We start from the raw sequence: 12,374 nt of genomic DNA on the forward strand, positions 1-12,374 counted from the left end.
TCATCCCTGGAATCTTCCGCTTCACGCTCGGTCCCCTCCCCAATCACAATACAGAATGGTTTTCAGATAATAGCAACGCTTCTGCTGTGACGGATCTCATCGAGTGTGGGCCTTGATCTACTATAACTCCTTTGAAGACGGGTGATTCTTTACAGCTGTGGCCATAAACTACATCTGCAGGGCTAGCTGATAGCCTAGGACCGGCCTGGACAATCGGACACAGAGGAAAAGGAGTGTCAGAGGGTGCGGTAGTGAATAGGGCGAAAGGGAGGTGTCGGGCGGGCACAGGGTGTGATTCTCAGGGAAGAACAGCGCAGATGGGGGGAGGTTTATTACCCATGCATAAAACAGAGAGCGGGGGTGACCACTGCCTGGGGGAGATGCTTGCGAGGGTGGGGAGCCATGCTAAGGATCGACAGCGTTCACAGAGTGGATCTGGTCAAGGCATCTAAAATGGCTGCCGTGCACGACAAAAGTGTGGCATTTGAAAAAAGACAAGATGGCGCACACAATGTTTTTCAACAATTCCTGATTTCCTTCGAATCGAACGTTAACAGACGTTGGGGCATATTACCAAGGTTAAGCGATATTTATCCCTAACGATGCTTAGCAACGATTTTTTACCGTCAGAAATTATCGCAGATAAACCTTGCTATTATCAAGGTTTATCGCAAATACGATAAAAAACGAGCGCAATGCATTAATGTCGCTGAAAACTCCGCGATATTCATGCATTACCGAGCTAATGCTCTTAGCCATGTTATCCACCTCCCATTGGATAACATGGCTAAGAACTGCTCAGGGCAGCTGTTACTTTTTGGAGATATTCGCGCTTATCTCGAATATTTCCAAAAGTTGATAATAGGAGATAGCGATGTTAGCGACTGTTTCCAGTCGCTAACATCTTGGCATGCCCACTTTGCATGTCATTAGTGATAAATATCACTCACATGCAAAGTGGGACCCAAGATGGTCGCTATCTCCTACTAGCCGTCGCTAACTGGTGTTAGCAACAGCTAGGTAATACACATATAATTTTATCTCCGCGAAGCGGAGCGCTGTTACAGATATATATCTTGTTTTTGAACGTTAATTTCTCAAAATGCACTGAAGCACATATATTGAGACATAGCAAAGGCACATCGGGCTACCAGTCCCTAATATTTTACCAAGTTTCGTGCAAATCCATTCAGCCGTTCGATTATTATTATTATTATTTTTTTTTGCCCCGCGGGGCCCTTTTAAAACCTCCACATCAAACCTAGGGGGTCAGCGAGGATCTACTATGCCCCCTTATGGTCATCAGCCGTTCGATTATTATTATTATTTTTTTTTTTGCCCCGCGGGGCCCTTTTAAAACCTCCACATCAAACCTAGGGGGTCAGCGAGGATCTACTATGCCCCCTTATGGTCATTTGCCCCTTCGCTTTGGCCTCCTCTTGTCTCTCGATCCTACCGAGAGACAAGATGGCGGCCGCTACGTACTGTTTGGAATGTTTACAGACACCGGAGAGCCAATCAGCTTCGCTTCGCAAAGCTCCGTAACGCGAAAAGTACGCGAAGCGGTGCGCTGTTACAGATATATATCTTTTTTTGAACGTTAATTTCTCAAAATCCACTGAAGCACATATATTGAGACCTAGCAAAGGCACATCGGGCTACCAGTCCCTACAATTTTGCCAAGTTTCGTGCAAATCCATTCAGCCGTTCGATTATTAATATTATTATTTTTTTTTGCCCCGCGGGGCCCTTTTAAAACCTCCACATCAAACCTAGGGGGTCAGCGAGGATCTACTATGCCCCCTTATAGTTATTTCCCCCTTTGTTTTGACCTCCTCTTGTCTCTCGATCCTACCGAGAGACAAGATGGCGGCCGCTACGGACTGTTTGGAATGTTGACAGACGCCGGAGAACCAATCAGCTTCGCTTCACAAAGCTCCGTTGCGCGAAAAGTCCGCGAACCAGAGCGCTAACCGGTCCGCTGTTACAGATATATATCTTTTTTTAAACGTTAATTTCTCAAAATCCACTGGAGCACATATATTGAGACCTACAAAAGGCACATCGGGCTACCAGTCCCTACAATTTTGCCAAGTTTCGTGCAAATCCATTCAGCCGTTCGGGCTAAAAGTGAGGCCAACCGCCCTATGGAAAACTCAATGTTAAAAACACGTTTTGGGACCCCCCTTTTTTCTCGGCCCCCACTGGACGAACCCCCCCCAAATTTTCAAGGGCTGCTCAGAAACAAAATGTGCCATTTTCCTGAAAATTTCAGCCGATTCCGTCCACAAACGCCAAAGTTATTAGACATACAATTTTCAAAAAACCCATAGAGAAAAAATCCTAACTATATATACCTACTGGCGACCGCCAGTAGGTAATATATATATATATATATATATATATATATATATATACATATATATGGGTGTGTGTGTGTGTGTGTATATATTACCTACTGGCGGTCGCCAGTAGGTAGTTATAGTTAGGACCTAGTTTCTATAGGAAATCCTCAACATTCTATTTGGATTAACTTTGGCCCTGGTGGATGAATCTTTGCGAATTTCTCAAAGAAGATGGCTCGGTCCGCTGCGCTCCTTCCCTGAAAGTTTGGGGGGGATTGGTGAAGTGGGGGCTGAGATAAAAGGGGGGTCCCAAAACGTGTTTTCTCCATGTTATTTTCCATAGGACGTTTAGACACGGCTACAGGTCGAACGGCTGAATGGATTTATAAGAAATTTGTCAAAACTGTAGAGTCTGGCTCGCAGATTACGCTTTTTTTGGAATGGTGTAAATCCGTTCAGTAGTTGCTGAGAAAATTAAAGTTAAAGTCAATTATATATCTATACGCGCGCACGGGTGCGCGCACTCAAGCGGCTGCGCACAAGCGGAATTATTTTTTTGCTGCGTGACGTCTGTTAACGTTCGATTCGAAGGAAATCAGGAAGTGTTGACCGCCATTTTGTCACTGCGAGTAAATATATTGTTCATTTCAAAGCGTTGGAACATGGAAAGGGGAGAAGGTAGAGATTGTTTTGCTGCGTAGGTTTTCTCAGGGTGTGCAGTAAGGCCCTTAAAGGCGAAAATATATATATTTTTTTCTAAAAAAGTTGCGGGGTGCGCGCACCCGGGCGCGCACACCTATTTACAAGAGTGTGAAAATGGAGATAAATCAGAAGTTTGAGTGCTTTGATATAAGGTGGCTCTGAAAAGAGCCCTTGTGTTAATTGAGTTTTTTCTGCATTTATAAGTAAGTAGCGATGCAGAGCCTGATGTTGCAGAGGAAGATTCTGTTTCTGCCTTCCTTCTTACCAAGTTATGGTTTTTTCACTCCCACTCCAGGCTTTTAGTCTGTGGATGGAAAACCATGAACCTAGACTCACCTATGAAAATCTTACTATTGATGCTTGACTGAGGCCAAGGAGATCAGAGTGCATGTCTGTGTAAGGTGATGTACCTCTGGGGAGATGATGTTACGTTTAAACGTAGCCCCTGAGTGCTTAGTTCGGTTCTGTTCTCTGTCACTGTTGTTGATTTAGAGCCCCAAATACAAAGGCTTGTTGTTGCTTGTGAATCCCCAAGTGTATATTTGCCCATACTGATCCATAACGCCCCGGCCTATCCATGTCGTAGGCCGCAAGAGTGGGCGAAACTCAGCTGGCCGAGCAAGACTTGGGGAGGGGGCAGGAGCCAAGAGGAAACAAGGAGGGGTTTTCATCATTTGGGACAAAAAATAGTTCTAAACCAATGAAAAGTTTTATTAACAAGTCACATGACCTGTTATGCTTACGCTACGCGCTCCGCGCCGCGCCCCGGATTGCTTCCGGGAAGCTGCGCTTCGCGCCTCGCGCACCGGAGCACTTCCGGGTGCGCTAACGCGGCGTGTCATATGACGCATTATGCAACAACGCGATACGTCATTGGAGCTCCACCGGAACTGATCGAATTGGTAGTCTACAGTGTTTCTGGATGTTTCAGACTGAAGCTGGCGTCAGCATGAGAGCACCCCGTGGCTACGTCGTGGCCATTCTGCGAGCAATCATGGCAGTCGCTCCCCACCGGAACTCTGCGGGAGTCGGGGGCCCCGGTGACTCTTATAGAATCTTCAAGGCTGATGGGACGCTTTTGGGAATGGGTCCCATGCCCTAGCAGTCAAGCGTCCGAGTACCAGGGTTGTCCAGAGCCATCCTTGCAGGCCAGGCCCAAGTCTGTGGAGCCGACCGCCATTTCCTGAGCTCCGTGGCAGGCGCCTGTCGCTGTATCGCAAGAGTGGGTGCAATTCAGCCGGATGGCGGGTGAGACACTGTAATAGCAAGAGCAGGCGTAATTCAGCTGGCCGAGTGAGGCAATGTGCCGCAGGAGCGGGCGCAACTCAGCTTGTCGACTGAAGCGCTGGGGTGTAGCTGAGAAACCTCCACCTGGGGAGGTGGGGGAGGCTCGTTCGCGCCGCCTCTCCCTTCCAGTGCACCCCACGCCGTCTCCTGGCGCAGGTATATGTGATGGTTGGACCAGGGCACCGCAGGACGTGTCTTTAGGGGTGTAGCTGAGAAACCTCCACCTGGGGTGGTGGGGGAGGCTTGTTCGCGCCGCCTCTCCCTTCCAGTGCACCCCACGCCGTCTCCTGGCGCAGGTATATGTGATGGTTGGACCAGGGCACCGCAGGACGTGTCTTTAGGGGTGTAGCTGAGAAACTTCCACCTGGGGAGGTGGGGGAGGCTCGTTCGCGCCGCCTCTCCGTTCCAGTGCACCCCACGCCGTCTCCTGGCGCAGGTATATGTGATGGTTGGACCAGGGCACCGCAGGACGTGTCTTTAGGTCAAACCCTCAACTATGGCACCCAACATCCAGGACCTATGCCATTTGTGCAAGGCAGTGACATCGAAGCATCTCAGGGACCAAGCATATCCAGAGTCCTTCCTACAGCCTCTGCGTTCCTTCTTACCTAGTTATGGTTTTTTCACTCCCACTCCAGGCTTTTAGTCTGTGGATGGAAAACTATGAACCTACACTCACCTATGAAAATTTTACTATTGATGCTTGACTGAGGACAAGGAGATCAGAGTGCATGAGTCTCATGCTCGATCGATTGAGCTGGCCGGATCAGGCAACAAGAAGGTGGTGGGGGTGGCGGCATCAGCAAGGCATCCCCCCACACAACTTGTCGGACATCACCTCTGGATGTACTGGGGACGAGCCTTGGCGCATGGTGTCGTCCCCGGGGTATTTGCACAACGGTCCTCCACCCCTAGGCCGCCAGCTATGCTACCTCCACAGGAACAGCGTCATGCATTTGGATCGATGTTGCAGCAGGCTGCCATGTAAATAGTTATTTAATGAAACGTTTTACCCTGTTACTTTGTTGGTGTGTTGTATATATTTATAATATTTGCATAGTGTTTGTCGTTATTTTGGGCGGGGTAGGCGGCGGAGCCGAGCTGTCTTGCAGTCCATCTCTGCACTCGATGGAGATACAGGTCGTCGATCAGGAGATGTGCTGGCCACCTCTAATGGTAATAACGTGGTCAGGGCTTTTGTCGATGCCTCTGCAAATTGCACAGGGTGCACTTGTTTGACATGCCGCACCATGGTATGTATGGAAAAGGAATATTTTTTTGTTGGATTTCCTCTTGAGAGAAACGGGTCACATATCGTGCAGGTTACTTTTGGTGCATTTACTTTCTTTTCATCTTCAGGATAAGTGAAAAATTGCCAGATGAAAGATTCTTTTTTTCTTCTTAAAGGTAGTCGATCATTTTGTTCAGATTCGGAAGATGAATGAGATACGGTAGCCATTTCACCAAAGTCTTCCGAAAAATGTAGGACGTTGTTCTCTCTTGAGAGAACAAAAGATAGTGAGGGAAGTGGGTGGAGTGCTGCGTGTAAATTCCAGAATAGAAACTAGTAAGAACCAATTGGAAGTGTTGTTTTATGTTGCAGCAGGCTGCCATGTAAATAGTTATTTAATAAAACGTTTTACCCTGTTACTTTGCTGGTGTGTTGTATATATTTATAATATTTGCATAGGGTTTGTCGTTATTTTGGGCGGGGTGGGCGGCGGGGCGGCGGGGAGCTCGACGCCATGATGGCTGCAAGACAGCTCATCTTGCAGCCATCATGGCGTCGAGCTCGGTTTCTCTCACTAGTTTCATATTTCTCATGAGGGGTTGTTCCTAATGTTTCTATTTTAGCGAGGTCAAAAAGAGATCCTATCAGTGGCCTACTGATTTTGCTCGATTCCTTTTGTTTTTTCTAACGATTTTTAAGTTAAAGTTTGCTAGCACGATACAGCGGCTAGTCCGCATTTTATATATATGTCCTTTTTATTAGGGGTGTCCTCCGGTGGAGTCGGACGATCTACCTCTAATAAACGGTAAGTGTTCCTCTGAAGGAATGTGTCTTGAAAGTGGCTGACTGTAATGCATGATATTTCACTCAGTGACTTTCAGGCCCATGCTGTTTCAAAACTGTGCATGTGCTTGAAGCAGGCGTAGGTATTGACACAGCATTGTGAATATAGTGCATTGGTGAGCCTTGCTGGAGCTGCATCACACTTGCGATGCAACTCTAGCAATGTATTACTTTTTCAGCACAGATGTGTTACGCATGTATGGTGTTTTTGTACCATGGTGCGCCACATTTCAAATGTGGCACACCATGGGTAACGGAGCACTAGCATACTGTGGTGCACATTAACTGGTGCATATCTGGGTATGAAGTAGTTAACATAAATCTGCCCCATAGGTTACAAATCCGCGTTTAGTAGAGTGTTCGGCCTTTGTAGTGTTATGTTTTTTCTGTTATTCTATGTAGGTATGTAATATTGCAAGATTTTTGACACGAAAAAGAAGCCATGAGTATTGGGTTTGTGAAAGATTGCAAGATTTTTTAAATTAAAAAGCAACAACCATGGCATTGTTTAATATAGTATTGTAAATACTTATCTTTAACAATGATGAGAGAGTAAAAAAAGGTTAACCTGATGTTTTAAAGTTATTCACAGGCTTCTTTAGAGGAAGTATTCTATATGATTGTAGCGTGGGTGTTTCACTTTTTTATAGGTAATATAATGCATTCTGTATGCTGTAGCAGGAGGAGTACTACATGCTTGAATATTCTTCAGTGCTTATTTTCATTTCGTAAGTGGTATTGAGACCGACACAGAACTTCAATGGATCGGAGGGGCTGTTCCTGTGCATCTGGAGGACTGCCAAGCCGTTGCAGCAGTGGGAGTGAGGCCTCTCACGACAGAGAACTTCAATGGATCGGAGGGGCTGTTCCTGTGCATCTGGAGGACTGCCAAGCCGTTGCAGCAGTGGGAGTGAGGCCTCTCACAGGGGCGTAGCGCAGCTCCTTTTGATGTTCACAATTGCAGATAACAGGGTAGAGATGTCCGTGGAATTTATGGGTGGTTAGTCACACTAGAGTGTGCGCGGCGCCCCTAGCACCTCATTAAGGCACACAGGGGAGCCGCGTTGCACAGTTTGAGAATCAGAGACTTAGGAGATAAACCTTCATAATAGGAAGGCTTCTAAGTGATAAAAATCGCCGGTGCTCGGCGTTAAAAATATCACTGCTATCGGTGGAATTTTCCACGGTGTTAGTGCTTCAACAGCAATGGGAACACATATCTGATAGAAAATCCTGTAACAATCTCAGTATTTCACATTATCGCATGAAAAGAAAGTCTTCCGAAAGATGTTGAACGTTGTTCTCTTTTGAGAGTAGAAAACATAGTGAGGGAAATGGGTGGAGTGCTCCGTGTAAATTGCAGAATAGAAACTACTAAGAACCAATTGGAAGTGTTGTTTTCAAGTCACATGACTTCACATGCGCGTCTCAGGACGTGTACGCGGTGACAGTATCTGGTCACGTACGTCATTTGGAAGTAGCGGTCTAATTTAGCGAAGTTTCAAAACGTGAAAAGGAGTAAATCCAAACACATCCGGATTTAATATATCTTCTGAGCTCGATTCAAGCATACAATTGTTAAAGTATAAAACCTTTTATATTTTTTTTAAAAATACCAAGGTGTGTACATTCGGTCACGCACGAAAGTTTAATGTGCGTGACCGAATGTAAATTTTCATAATAATAAAAAAGAAGCCTAGGTTTAGTGTCTTTGACGTAGTATAAGTTCTTTGATGGGTCTATGAAGAAATTTAATAAGTTGCAATTGCAAAGTTTTCACGAAATATATAGGCGGGTGCGCGCACACGGTCGCGCATGAACGAAAGCCAAAAAAGCGGAGATAAACCCCCTTTATAATATGCTCCTGGAGCTCTTTTTGGTACAATGAGTTAGTTCTGAAAAGAACGTTTTTTTTTTTTTTTTTTTAAACAAGTGTTATGTTGTTTTTGATTTTTTAAACTTGCAACAACATTTTCATGTGTGACACAGGATCAAAATGAAATGAAGAAATTTATCTTTTCTCGGGGCATTTATGACTCTCAATTTTTAGTTTAGTAAGAATGAGGCTCTGCTCTCCGTACAGAAGAATTTCTCCACACTCGTTGCATTTCATGTGCACCTTTGCAAGATATGGTCTCAAGTCCATCACAGCACTCGATGGAGATACAGGTCGTCCACCAGAAGATGTGCTGGCCACCTCTGATGGTAATAGCGTGGCCAGGGCTCTTGTCGATGCCTGTGCAAATTCCACAGGGTGCACTTGTTTGACATGCCGCACCATGGTATGTATGGAAAAGGAATATTTTTTTGTTGGATTTCCTCTTGAGAGAACCGATTTGCATATCGTGCAGGTAACTTTTGGCGCATTCACTTTCTTTTGTTCTTCAGGATAAGTGAAAAATTGCCAAATAAAAGATTCCTTTTTTCTTTTTAAAGGTAGTCGCTCATTTCCTTCAGATTCGGAAGATGAATGCGGAACGGCAGCCATTTCAGCAAAGTTTTCCGAAAGATGTTGAACGTTGTTCTCTTTTGAGAGTACAAAAGATAGTGAGGGAAGTGGGTGGAGTGCTCCGTGTAAATTGCAGAATAGAAACTACTAAGAACCAATTGGAAGTGTTGTTTTCAAGTCACATGACTTCACATGCGCGTCTCAGGACGTGTACGCGGTGACAGTATCTGGTCACGTACGTCATTTGGAAGTAGCGGTCTAATTCAGCAAAGTTTCAAAACGTGAAAAGGAGTAAATCCAAACATATCCGGATTTAATATATCTTCTGAGCTCGATTCAAGCATACAATTGTTAAAGTATAAAACCTTTTATATTTTTTTTTAAAATACCAAGGTGTGTACATTCGGTCACGCACGAAAGTTTAAAAAGACATTCGGCTCCATTTAATGAAAATTTTCATAATATTAAAAAAGAAGCCTAGGTTTAGTCTCTTTGACGTACTATAAGTTCTTTGATGGGTCTATGAAGAAATTCAATAAGTTCAAATTGCAAAGTTTTCACGAAATATATAGGCGGGTACGCGCAGTCGGTCGCGCACGAAAGCCTGGAAATGCGCTATCCATTTTATTGAGAACTGTTGCCGAGAGTGCGCACACCGGGTCGCGCACGAAAGTTTAGAAAGGTTATTTTTATTTACAGACAAATTTTAATGCGTTCAAAAAAAGGCAAGGTACAGACTTTCTAATTCTGTATCGCTTTACAAGGAGTCTCTATGCAACTTGAACAGTGAAGAAAACGGCTTGTTTCCGACAAAAATATTGCCAGAACTTTATTGACAAAAGTATAGGTTGCATACACAAGATATTTCTGAATTAGCATTTTAAAAACCAATGAAATTCACTGAAAAAACCATAGGTTTTACAAACGTTATAGTTAGGAAGTAGCATTTACAAAACCTATGAAATTCACTAAAAAAAACATAGGTTTTACACACGTTATAGTTAGGAAGTAGCATTTACAAAACCTATGAAATTCACTGAAAAAACCATAGGTTTGACACCAGTTATAGTTAGCTGGAAATTTTACTGATATAAAACCAATGAAATTCCACGTTATAGTTAGTTGGACTCACTATAACTTGCGCGTGTAATGCACTACTGATGACATCACATATTACATCACTCATGACATGGTCAGTGACATCACTCATGAGATCACTGATGACACCATCCTTGTGACAGAGTAATAGATGTCCTTTCAGTGTAATGTAACCCTTGAAAAACATTCAAAAAAAGAAAAAAGAAACTAAAATTTTCCAAAAAAAAGAGATATCCATACCAGTTACAACCAATTCAGTAATTCCACCATCTATATACACACCCACTCATTCACCAACAGTTCTATATAGTCACTCATACATATACTCACTCATCATATGAAGTGATACACCTATACTTCCTGTTACACACCGACAGTCATCCAAAAGTTGCTCACACACATACTCACACATGCAAATAAACTATTGAACATCCATTTTTTCGCATACAGAGCAATACATACACTACCACCTTACTTCTATTGAAAATTACACATATTTATTCTCTTAAACAATAACTTTTCGAAACACATACTTATGTAAACAGGAACTTTTACAATCTCTTACTCTCACATATACTCACTTATATGCATCAATATTCACATATTCTAGATTAAAACATATGTAGTTACTGTTTAAAACACTAGTGAGACAGTCATTTACTCACTAACATACACATATACACACTATTCAACCATACAGTCCTGCACATATGTAGTCTTCAAAATATATACAAAAAAAGAGTCTGTCACTCATGCATCAATGTTGTAAGTAATTCCCACACTAAACAATACAAACACTCATACTGATACTAATAAAACATCTAATAACCCATGTACATACACATGTACCTACTCACCAACCCATGTAGCTACTTATACACAAAGTGAAACACTAATACATATATTTAAAAATTTAAACATTATTCACTAATATTTATTTTTCAGAGAAACACACATTCACTGGATGGTGTCATGAGTGATGTAATATGTGAATTTCATAGGTTTTGTAAATGCTACTTCCTAACTATAACGTGTGTAAAACCTATGTTTTTTTTAGTGAATATATATATATATATATATATGTATATGTGTATGTGTGTGTGTGTGTATATATATATATATATATATATATATATGTATATATATATATATATATATATATATATATATATATATATATATATATATATATATATATATATATATATATATATATATATATATACATATATATATATATATATCTCTCCAACAATGCAGGAGTCCAAATTAAGGTGAGGCCACACGAGTTATGTTGAATCCACTTCTTTAATCGAATGCTCGCTAGCAGGCACCTTGTCAGAAAGCACAACATCAAACTGTTTTTAACCCCTTCCACGCTCATGACGAGCTGGGCTCGTCATGCAGTAGCCTCCTGCTACACTGATGACGAGCCCAGCTCGTCATGAAGAATGATGTTCTGGATTTTCCAGCACAGGGGAAAAATCCCCATAGCGTTCAAGTGGTTAAAGCCCGACGCGTTTCAGGAAAACCCTTTCATCAGTGGCTTTCAAATGATTGACAGCGCTACTGTTCGCCCTCATTTTCAACACCTGCAGCAGTGTGCATTGTCCCAAAGACTTCTGGGTGTTGTAGTGCGCATAATCTTCAACAAGTGGGTGCGCTGTCATCATGAATTAAATTCAAATTCAAATTCAAAATGTATATATATATATATATATATATATATATGTATATATATATATATATATCACGCTCAAGCTTGTACCAACAGGCGGGAGGAACGCATGCACGGTCACGGGCCTCAAGCTGCAGCCCGATACCAATCCGTGATCTAGAAGCTGCCTGCTTGCCACATCCTTTAGCAGCCCCAGACACCACTGCCTGACGCGTTTCGATAAGTCTTCATCAGAGGCTTCGGTGAAGGAGAAAGACACACATATGCCAGTACTGCAGTCATAAGGCTTTATTATTGGCGCGCTGTGGATCAGCTGATAGCGCAATAGCGCATTGATTGCTGGTACCTGCAGTCCAGAGGGATTTGGATATCTCCTCAGCATATGAGCGCAAAAAATGTTCTGCTGGCAATTTCGGCCCCGCAATGGGCCCCCGCAAACAGGTGGGTTCTGCATTCAGTGTCTGTGAATCCACAAAGAGAGGGGTGCTGGATGCACTCCCCTGTAGCCCATTGCGGGGCCGAAATTGCCAGCAGAACATTTTTTGCGCTCATATGCTGAGGAGATATCCAAATCCCTCTGGACTGCAGGTACCAGCAATCAATGCGCTATTGCGCTATCAGCTGATCCACAGCGCGCCAATAATAAAGCCTTATGACTGCAGTACTGGCATATGTGTGTCTTTCTCCTTCACCGAAGCCTCTGATGAAGACTTATCGAAACGCGTCAGGCAGTGGTGTCTG

Source organism: Lissotriton helveticus, chromosome 11 (genome assembly GCF_964261635.1).
Source record: "Lissotriton helveticus chromosome 11, aLisHel1.1, whole genome shotgun sequence".
Lineage (NCBI taxonomy): Eukaryota > Metazoa > Chordata > Amphibia > Caudata > Salamandridae > Lissotriton > Lissotriton helveticus.